This window comes from Triticum dicoccoides, chromosome 4A (genome assembly GCF_002162155.2).
Source record: "Triticum dicoccoides isolate Atlit2015 ecotype Zavitan chromosome 4A, WEW_v2.0, whole genome shotgun sequence".
NCBI lineage: Eukaryota > Viridiplantae > Streptophyta > Magnoliopsida > Poales > Poaceae > Triticum > Triticum dicoccoides.
Window position 1 is genome coordinate 141,239,072 of NC_041386.1, and position 8,887 is coordinate 141,247,958.

The following is an 8,887-nucleotide window of genomic DNA, read 5'->3' on the forward strand; positions in this document are numbered from 1 at the left end:
TACCTCATTCTTAACAACATGTGAATCATGAAACATGAACTCAAGTTATCAAGACTGACGTAATACCACCTCCAATGATACGGAAGAAAGAATTGCACTCCGGATAGCGAGAAGAAGAATGCTTGAGCTCCTCTGAAAAGAATCTTGATGAACACTTCGAGAAGGTATTAAATCCTTGATGAAACATCATGTAGAACCTCCAGGAAGAACTCCGGTAACAAAAGTATGATCAAACGGAAGGAAAGAGAGGTTGAAAACACAAGGTGAAGCCTTGCAATGATTAGAAGGAGCTTCGCGATGAAATAATTTACAGAACTTGGAACTCCGGGAAAAGAGAAGATGAAAACAATTGAAAACAGGAATTTGATGAGCCTCCGTAATAAGGAATTGAATTTAGTCGATGGAACAAAATAAGAATTACATTATGCTTATCCTTCACCAATTTAAATTGATGATAAACAATGGATTTGGCATATTACTTATTCTCGTAGAAAAAATTAAGAGAGATATAACGTAAACTTGAGAAGGTCTTCAACGAACCACCAGTAGGATTGGAACATCGAATAAGTTGATATGATAAAGAAGGAAGAGAAAACTCTTGAACGAATCACCGTAAGAATTTAAATAAACGAAGTAAAGATAAAGAAACACCGGGAAGAATTATAAAAGAATGAAGATACTTGAGACAAACTAGATACATGAGAAACGAAGGGATCACGAACTGATTAGAGATCACTTGAACGAAGCACCGGTAAGATTTGGAGAACCATAGCTGAAAGCTGAGAATGAATAAATCTTAGATGATGGTCTCCGGATAATCAAACTAAACAAAATCTTGAATTGCTCCGGATAGGTGAAAATAATTCTGACAATCGAAAACAATTATGAGAGGATGGCAACAAACTAGAATCACGAATCTTGAAGAGAATGGAGCAAGATTAAAGAGAAACTCTTCTTCGGTCTTCAAAATCCGAGAATGTCGACGAGAAACACCACCATGAATTATTTAGACACTCCAGAAGAATCAAAACGAAGAGGTTGAGCCAACGATGAAAAGATTTTGAAATATCTTGGAGAAGACATTTGACTGATGATAATTCATTCTTACGTCAAACTTTAAAAGATTTGAGAATAGCTCCGGTAAAATTAGAAGAGTCAGCTAAGATCCTGGGAAAAGACCTGTGGGTTAGGGCCCACTCAAGAGAAACACCGTTGAACGATTACTCGAAAGAGAGATTGCACTAGTTGAACTGAATGGCTTGAATGAGATAACAATCTCGACATAGGTTGAACGGATCTTGAATGACAAGACGAGCCTTCTGAGATAACTTTAGCACTCCGGAATAATTGAATAGCGAGAAATGGATGATTAAGAGGAGCACCGGCAAGAGAAAGCATTTGAAATGAGGAAAGGAATACGATCAACACTAAAAGCTTGAGTTGGATCCACCGGAGAAGAAAAAGCAAATAATGATGAACTTGAGGCTCCGTTAGTATCTTCATGAGAATCACCGGATAAGAATATTGACGGAAAAGAATGGAGAGACTTCACATCCATAAGATGGATACTCGATAAAGAAATCCGAGTCCTTGAAGAAACAAGGGTGGGAGGGTGGGAAAACAAAGGCAACTTGGGAAGGATGAAATAAACACCATTGAGAGAGCTGATAATTGACCTTGCGAATGTTGAAATGATCGGATCCACTTGAAGAGAAACACACCGGTGAAAAGGATTGACATGACAATCTCGATTATCAAGAAGGATTAGTATTCACATGGGAATATTAGAACACCGCTTAGGAAAGGTATGGAATCAACTTTCGACTCTGAAGCAACTCGAATACCACAACTCAAAACAAAACAAAGGATTGGCTTGCAAAATAAGCCTGAACAAACATATGATAGAGATTTCATCCGAAGTTTTCATGGTGGGGCCTACACGGGCTCGATCGTACAGCACCATCATGTAAAAGGCAGTGCACATGACATACGAAGCGTCCCTGAGTCAGCATAGCCAAGGACTCTTTAAGACACAACGAGACCACTGTAAAACCAACCGTGGATAGGCGGACCACTAGACGTCGAACCCCAATTTCATATCATACATCTGTCGGCGAGATATCCTAAGAGCTAGTCGAATTCCCACTTATAAACTCCCGAAATATTCTGGTTATGCAATCAGGTGTTGGGGATACAGGGGAAGCATAATATCTCACCCAAAGCTAGCAAATCCTACATCCAGCTGTATCCATCCTTCAACACATAACCAAGAAACCTTCGGAAATCATTTACCCCAACCTTCGAAAAGCATCCGTTATACGAGTTATGGCAATACTCCCGAACTCCCGCCCCAGTACTGGGTGGCGTCGAGGTTATCTCACCAACAACTGCATAAAAGATATTTTCGATGTCGGCGAAACTCTGGTATTCCAGAACTGCAACGATAAAATTGTGATGACAACACCTCGGAGCTCAACTCCCTGGGACACTGCCACAACCCCTAAATGTCACGAGGCACCAAGAACAATGTTCTCGTCACAAATCGATCGGAGTGATTCCAAGATACCCGCGTGATCCTAAAAAAAATTAGTGAAATTTGAGAAGAGAAGAGTCAAAACTCTAGGTCAGGATGCCTCACCAGAGCGACGAAGGGACTGAGGAGTAAAAGAATTCCTAACTCTCCGATATATAATTCCTAAATGACTCAAAACATTTTTCTAGACTCAACAACGCCAGTGATTCGATCAAGCAGGGGGCTCCTAAGGTCGGGGAAGGCTCTGATTACCAACTTGTAACGCCCTCGATGCGGCTATATCTCCCACGTGTCGAAGCACGACTTAGAGGCATAACCACATTGAAAGAAATGTCGCAAGTGAGGTAATCTTCACACAACCCATGTAATACATAAGGGAAAAGATACATAGTTGGCTTACAATCGCCACTTGACACAATACATGAATAAAGCATTACATCATCCAGATACACACAAGGTCCGACTACGGAACCAAAATAAAAGAAGACTACCCCAAATGCTACACAGATCCCCGATCGTCCCAACTGGGCTCCACTACTGATCGACTGGAAACGGAACAACATAACGAACACCATCTTCAACGAGCTCCTCCTTGAGCTCGGTTGCGTCATCTGCACGGTATCATCGGCACTTGCAAACTAGTTTGGAAGTATCTGTGAGTCACGGGGACTCAGCAATCTCACACCCTCGCGATCAAGACTATTTAAGCTTATAGGTGGGGTAAAAGGTATGAGGTGGAGCTGCAGCAAGCGACTAGCATATATGGTGGCTAACATATGCAAATGAGAGGGAGAAGAGAAGGCAAAAGCACGATCGAGAATCTATGATCAAGAAGTGATCCTAGAACAACCTACGTCAAGCATTACTCCAACACCATGTTCACTTCCCGGACCCTGCCGAGAAGAGACCATCACGGCTACACACGCGGTTGACGTATTTTAATTAAGTTAGACTTCAGGTTTTCTACAACCGGACATTAACAAATTCCCATTTGCCCATAACCGCGGGCACGGCTTTCGAAAGTTCAATCCCTACAGGGGTGCCCCAACTTAGCCCATCACAAGCTCTCATGGTCAACGAAGGATATTCCTTCTCCCGAGACATTCGATCAGACTCGGCATCTCGGTTACAAGACATCCTCGACAATGGTAAAACAAGTCCAGCAACACCACCCGAATGTGCCGACAAATCCCTATAGGAGCTGCACATATCTCATTCTCAGGGCACACCGGATTGTCCAAACTTCCGGTAGGCCAGCCCAGAGTTGCCCCTTGTGGCCATCGGCGGCTGACAAAGTGGACCAACACTCAGAGGAGCACTGGCCCGAGGGTTTAAATAAAGATGACCCTTGAGCCGGCCGACCCAAGGGAAGAAAAGGCTAGGTAGCGAATGGTAAAACCAATGTTGGGCATTGCTGGAGGAGTTTTATTCAAGGCGAATTGTCAAGGGGTTCCCATTATAACCCAACCGTGTAAGGAACGCAAAATCTGGGAACATAACACCGATATGACGGAAACTAGGGCGGCAATAGTGGAACAAAACACCAGGCATAAGGCCGAGCCTTCCACCCTTTACCAAGTATATAGATGCATTAATTAAATAAGAGATATTGTGATATCCCAACAAATATCCATGTTCCAAACATGGAACAAGCTCCAATCTTCACCTGCAACTAGCAGCGCTATAAGAGGGGCTGAGCAAAGCGGTAACATAGACAAACAACGGTTTGCTAGGACAAGGTGGGTTAGAGGCTTGGCTTAACAATATGGGAGGCATGATAAAGCAAATGGTAGGTATCGCAGCATAGGCATAGCAAAAGAGCAAGCAACTAGCAAGCAAAGATAGAAGTGATTTCGAGGGTATGGTCATCTTGCCTGAAATCCCACAAGGAAGAAGAACGAGTCCATGAAGAAGACAAACGGACGTAGCCGAACGGATCCTCACAAACGCGACGTAATCGGAACTAACCCGAAGAAGCAACACCGGAAAGAACCAAACAACATAGTAAACAACCACCACATAAACATGGCATGATGCACAACAAGTATGATGCATGACCGGTTTTTAAAAAGCATGGCATGACAAAGTGCACAAACAACACTACAAATTAAGTGGAACTCAATATGCATCGGGATGCATATTGACAAAACACCACAACAATTATTTGGTTCACTCCCGGTTAGGTACTCAACAATATTAAATGTTGTTTAAACATGACAAGAGGTGGAGCATAAGTAAACTAAACATTTTAAATGGGGCCGGATATAACAAACAACAAATCCGGTAAATCCCTATATGCATTAGCAATTTAAAACAAACAACAATTTTAACCAAACTTGAAGTTGTTATCATGATGCGGATGACATGCAAGTTTTATGCAATATTTATGAAAATGTTGGCACAATAAGATATGAGGCATTTGTTGCCATGACGGAAGGAAAAAGGGGTGCCACGGCGGCGAAACGGAAATGTTACCATGGCAACATTCCGGTGATCCGGCAACTCAAATGAGATGCTAGTGCAAAGGAAACAAGTGTGGGTGCGTGAAACGTGCAACAGTGATGGGGAGTGATCCCGGATAGCGGGTGTCCCACATGTCGGTGGCAAGGCAAAAGAGGGACAACGTGCACCGATAGTTCGGACTCGAGGCGAACAAGGGTGCATCTCATACAACATGCATTTATTCGTTCACGGGCGTCGTCTCGGGGTTATACCTTCGGAGCGTGCAAAGGGAACGATTCTCATTTGTAGAGGGAAGTAGGCATTCTCGCGATGTCGGTAGTGGAAGTAGTCGATCTCGCATGCTCTAGGGTCGACGGTAGAGGTTCTCGCGAACTCGGCGGCAGTAATGGAAAACGTTTTGGAGGGGAAGTAGAGGTTCACGTTTCGTAGTCGTTCGGGGTCGCCGATAGTTGTACCCATTCGTTGTTGGACTTGATGGATCCGATGCCTCTGGACATAGTGGTACATGTTCGTTTTTCGGAGAGGTACTTGGCGTTCTTCGGTCATAGGTACTTGACGTTTTTCTACCCGGGTCTTTGACGACGGTCGTTGTTCTATGCATCGGGCATCAAGGTACTAGCCGAGGTACTTGCCCTTCTTAGCGGTTCCGAAAACGGCGGTAGATGAACATGACGCATCGTCGTGGTACTTGTGGGTCCGGTATTGATGGAGTAGATGTACACGTTTCGTAGATGAACATGGGTGTCGTGGTACTTGGCGTTGTTGTGGCCTCCAGGTACTTGCCGAAATCCACATCGGATGTGGTCGTACAGATTTGAAGACGAACTTGGTGCCAAAGTCGAACTTGCCGGTCTTGATGAATCTGAAGGGGCATCGAGGGACTTGCCAAGGCACTGCCTCGGGAGGTCACCGGAGGTGCGTGGAGACGGCAGAGATGGTGTTGCGTGGCTGCGGGCATGTGACGGGTGATGGGGTGGCGAGGTGACCAGAGGCGCGAGGAGGGGGATCCTGGTCGCTACAAGAGAAGGCAGCGGGGCGACGGCAACAGAGCTCCCGCGGGAGGCCGAGAGGAGCGACGAGGAGGCGGAGCAGGTGGCAGGCGCGGGCAAGGAGCTCCTGCACGAGGTCCAGGGTGAGCAGAAAACGGAGGAGGAGGCAAGATGGCACTGCAGTGGCCTGCTGGTCGAACTCAGGCGATTCAGCGAAGCAGCAGCGGCAACAGCTTCATGTGGTTGATCGAAGCAGAGACGAGGCCCTGCGGTGGGAGGTGAGCACGGACGGGAGGGGATCGGGACGAGGGCGGAGCTGGCCCGATCCGGTAGCAGAGACGGCAGGGACGGGAAGGACACGCATGGCGGCCCCGGTCGCCGGCGGCCAGCGATGCAGAGGACTCGGCCTGGCGCGAGCGGGGGAATGCGTTGGTCGTGGAGGAGCTTAGGCGTAGCAGGGCCATGGCGAAGGGGACATCGAGGGCGAGCCGGGTCGAGGGCGACGACGCTTGGAGCAGGTTGGGCCCGGTCATGGTGGCGGGAGAGCGACGGAGAGGCATGAGCGAGGAGGAAGATGGGGATCAAGCAGCGGCTCTCCCGGCTTGGTGCGTGGGGCGTGCGTGTGGCGGCGGCGGCGGGAGGGAACGAGGGAGAGAGGTGCGCGAGGGAAATCAGGCTAGGTTTAGAGACTACAGCGGGGCTGCTGGGCCTTACAAGGCTGGCTAGGCCTAGGTGGGCCGCGGGGATGGAGCCGGCTTGGCAGGTTGTAGCTAGGCTGGGAGGCCCAGCCGGCTCTTCTCTCTCCCATCTCCTTCTATTTACAAAAACAAAGAAATAAGAGAAGGGAAAAGAGAGAAGAGAAGGTTAGAAGAAGAATTTGGGCACGGGGATAATTTTCACGGACTCGGAAAAATGTGCACAGTCCGGGAAAATAGAAAAGGTCAAGTTTGAAAGATTAAATTCAAATTCCTTTGAATTTAATTCAAAAGGTTTGAGCTAGGACATGTTATTTTCAAAGTGCTCAAAAATGTTGAGAATTTAGGTGGAGCTCCGGAAAATGACGAAAGGACATATGGCAAAGTTAGAGGCCAAGAGTTGTGATGACTAAAGCATTGGGATTTTTGCAAGTGCGTTATGGGTGATTCCAAGTTAACAGAATATTTAATATAGCTCCCTAATATTGGGAGGGTATGTTATAAAGAGAAGTCACCCTTCCCTCGATTTAAATGGATCGGAGATTCATACAATTTATTTATTTGAGTTGCACATAGTGATGGCATGATGACATGATGCAATGCACACGATGCAAAGAAGAATGCAACAGACGAAACAAATCACACAACGAAACCCGGAAACCCTGGAAGACATATGAAGCTTCGGTCTTGGGGCGTCACAATATGTATGACAGAAAAAAATTTCGTTCGGCCCAAAATTTCATGGATGTGTCTTTTTTTGTAGTGAAGGGGACGACCCGGTGGCGATTTAGGGCAAGAAACATCAGATCGAGAGCCAGGCAAAGCGTGTTTGCTCCCTGGTAATCGAAACCCTAGCAATACCACCTCAAACTAGAGTAGGCCTTTACCTTCACCGCAAGGGTCCGAACCAGTATAAACTCTCTGTATCCTTTGTCCCGTTTAACCCCTTTAAGCTAACCTTATCGCAATGGCTCCACAACTAAGTCCTTCCATGAGGACATCTGCCATGACACTTCCACAACAGGAGGGGTGTGGCGTACCACAAAACGGGACTCCACGGGCTACTGTTCATCTCCACCGTCGACCTCCTCCAGCCTCCACGGGCTACTATTCATCCACCGTCGACCTCCTCCAACCTCCACCTGCGACTATTCATCCACGATCTCCTGTTCATCCAGCCTCCACCGCTCCTCCATTGCCTACTGTTCAGCCAACCCTCTCCACGGGGTCCTGTTCAACCACCCCTCCATGGGCTACTGTTCATCCAGCCCTCCACAGGCTACTGCTCAACCAGCCCACCACGGGGTCCTATTCATCCAACCCTCCATGGGGTCCTATTCATCCACCCCCAACCGGCTCGATCAGGGTCATGTTCATCCAGCGGCGATGACCTCTACTACCACGGGGTCCTGTTCATCCACCCCCACCAGGAACTATTCATCCAACCTCCAACAACGCTCACTGTTCATCAAGAGGCAGCAGGTTCGATCGGCTTTAGATAGCAGCAGTAGCGAAGGAATCGCTCGATCGGGTTCAGTTAACAGCCAGGGATTGATCGCGTGGGTTCAGTAACGCGTAGCCTGCAGTGCAATCGCTCGGGTTCAATAGGCGAACACCTCGCTCGGGTTTAGTTAGAGCGCAACGCCTCACACACACGTGCATACGTGTACGAGAGAAATGCGCAAACATCCGTGCATCACTCGGCCCCGACCACCCACTGTAACCGGGAACTCCCCGATATTTTCCTCGCCCTTTCTTCTATCATGGTTTTTTCCGTCATGGACGGCCCAAAGAATGTCATGGAGCTGCGTCTTCGTCCTGCCTAGGACAAAAGGCCCATTTTCTATCATGATTTTTTGTCATAGAAGTAGGACCCACCACATCTATGATGATACCGGGTTTTGTCACAATTATCGTCATAGAAGTGTCATAAGCATGACAGAAAAAAATTTGTTCGGCCCAAAGTGTCATGGATGTGTCCTTTTTGTAGTGTGTGTGTGCATGCGTGTGTTCGTGAGTGCATGTGTACATGTCAGTATTGCACGCCTGCATGCATGCATGTGTTCATGCGAGTGTTGCGTGCATGCATGTGTATGTGTGGGGTGAGGCTACATGTCAGTCGACTCACTATTTCATCTCTGGACAGTCGATTTTTCCAGCCGTTGGATACGAAATCAAGGGCCTGTGGTTCATCTTCAACCTCCACC